Source organism: Schistocerca piceifrons, unplaced genomic scaffold (assembly GCF_021461385.2).
Source record: "Schistocerca piceifrons isolate TAMUIC-IGC-003096 unplaced genomic scaffold, iqSchPice1.1 HiC_scaffold_952, whole genome shotgun sequence".
Lineage (NCBI taxonomy): Eukaryota > Metazoa > Arthropoda > Insecta > Orthoptera > Acrididae > Schistocerca > Schistocerca piceifrons.
Window position 1 is genome coordinate 157,501 of NW_025729226.1, and position 2,500 is coordinate 160,000.

The window sequence follows — 2,500 nt, forward strand, 5'->3', positions numbered from 1 at the left end:
GTGCCTCAACCTAACCCATGTTGTGCCTCAACCTAACCCATGTTGTGCCTCAACCTAACCCATGTTGTGCCTTAACCTAACCCATGTTGTGCCTCAACCTAACCCATGTTGTGCCTTAACCTAACCCATGTTGTGCCTTAACCTAACCCATGTTGTGCCTTAACCTAACCCATGTTGTGCCTTAACCTAACCCATGTTGTGCCTTAACCTAACCCATGTTGTGCCTTAACCTAACCCATGTTGTGCCTTAACCTAACCCATGTTGTGCCTTAACCTAACCCATGTTGTCGCCTTAACGTAACCCACGTTGTCGCCTAAACCTGCTCTGTAATTGTTATACGACTCGTTCAATTACTGTAGTGTTGCCCACCCGCAACCCTCGCAATATAGTTCGCTACTCGCACTGCCCGCACCCCTGTGTATCGCTTCATGTTAAACACCTTGCAAGTCTTGCTCACTTTCCACATGCTCCTGCTGTACACTGTAATGTGGATGGCAGCAGGACGTACATGCCGCCCCTCCCCACGTCCCCACCTTGCCCCCTGCCTTCGCAAGCTGGTTGGTGAGAAGTTTGCATGTTCAATGCCCTTCGCATGCGACGTACTCAGGCTACGTTGTGGTGCGGCCTGTGTCAACTGTCCGCTGATGTCGTACGCGTGAACCACAATCTGTACTGCACATTCGTCCTTATGTACTGAATGATACATCGTGGCACATGTGTGACCGCACAACGACTGCGCCCAAAAACGGCGGACCATACAGTGCAAATATTGTGCACGCAGCTACGTGTCGTCTCCCTATGAGAGCTGGATTGCAGTGTGGTACGCCATAGAGACGTGTGGGAGGAACGGACGCCGTGGATGGCGATCAGCATGAGCTGTCTGTTGATGTATTCGGACCTAGTCGTCTCTCCTCACACACCGTGATGGCATGGTGCACCGCGTTCCATATCTGCGACATGCTACAGAGGCCGGTTGACAGTCGTTCGAGCAATGGACATCGCATACGTACGGGGGCCACCTTCCACGTATTGTCTAGGCGTGCACATTTTGTTGCGTGTATGTGGGCAGACGTAGTGTGGCGTGACACCTGACACAGGCATGCAATAATCGTTGAAGTTGCAAATGGCGATGGACGCCTGCGTTTTCTGGTGAAGTTACGCAAATGAACAAATGGTAACCTGTTGTGGTGCGGTTGTTCTCGCTAGGGGTGAATCGGTGATGGCGACGATAGGTTGAGGTACTAACCGGTTGTTCCAGCGATACCCACCATGCCGACGAAACTGAACGGCATCTGGGTGTGAAGCGATACGCGGCGGTGGCTGGGTGGGACCGTCCCCGGCCGGTGAGGGGGCGCCTCCCGGCGTGCTGGCCGCGCGGTGCGTGGGCGCACGCGCTACAGCCGGCTGGTGGGGGCGGCCAGTGGCAGGCGCGCCGGCCGACGGACGCGGCAGGCGTCGCAGCTGCGCGCCGGCGCACCCTGCGCGCGGCGCCGTGCGGCCAAAGTAGGTCCTCGCGGGCCCGGTGCGAAGCGCGGTGGACATCTTCAGTGTGCTGGTCCGATTGAGGACTGTGTGCGTTGAGGATGCGCCGCCGCCCGGCGCTCGGCGCCGCGACGCCGTCTGCTGCTCGGTCGCCCCAGCGGTTCTCGCTGGTGGTTTGTATCGCAGCTGTGCGGATGTGTTGGCGCGTGCGCTGTGCTGGGAGAGTTCGCTTCGGCACCCAAGTGGGGCTTTTGTCCTTCTGTGGCGCTGGCGTTGGAGCTGCCGGTCACCGTAGGTGGCGCGTGTTGTCTCCCGCCGGCAATGCCACGACAGCACGCTCCCGGGCCTCTGTCGGCAGCGGCAAGCTCAGTTGGGAGCACGGGTGGTCGCACCGAAAGCGTCTACTCGCCTAACTCCGGGCGATTGCGCCTCTCTCGAACCCGACCAAGTACTTGGGACGGCGCTGCGCGCCGCCGGGACCTGAGAGGGTTTCGAGGTGTATTGTGCAGGGGAGCTCAGCCTCCTCCTGTTTGCAGAATGATTGAGCGGACGCTTGCGTGTTCGCGCGGGCCCCCGGGACACACTCCCGGGCGGCCGGCTGCTCAGCTCTAGTTGACGCAGCTCCCTGGTTGATCCTGCCAGTAGTCATATGCTTGTCTCAAAGATTAAGCCATGCATGTCTCAGTACAAGCCGCATTAAGGTGAAACCGCGAATGGCTCATTAAATCAGTTATGGTTCCTTAGATCGTACCCACGTTACTTGGATAACTGTGGTAATTCTAGAGCTAATACATGCAAACAGAGTCCCGACCAGAGATGGAAGGGACGCTTTTATTAGATCAAAACCAATCGGTCGGCTCGTCCGGTCCGTTTGCCTTGGTGACTCTGAATAACTTTGGGCTGATCGCACGGTCCTCGTACCGGCGACGCATCTTTCAAATGTCTGCCTTATCAACTGTCGATGGTAGGTTCTGCGCCTACCATGGTTGTAACGGGTAACGGGGAATCAGGGTTCGA

General features: G+C 57.3%; 1 non-coding gene across 1 annotated transcript in view; it reads left to right on the forward strand.

The window, feature by feature from the left end:
- The first annotated feature begins 2,105 nt into the window (after window positions 1–2,105).
- Window positions 2,106–2,500, forward strand: part of LOC124773380 — a 1,909-nt gene continuing 1,514 nt past the window's right edge. The window contains exon 1 of the ribosomal RNA XR_007014648.1: window positions 2,106–2,500. This exon is cut by the window's right edge and continues 1,514 nt beyond it. This is a non-coding gene — a ribosomal RNA (small subunit ribosomal RNA).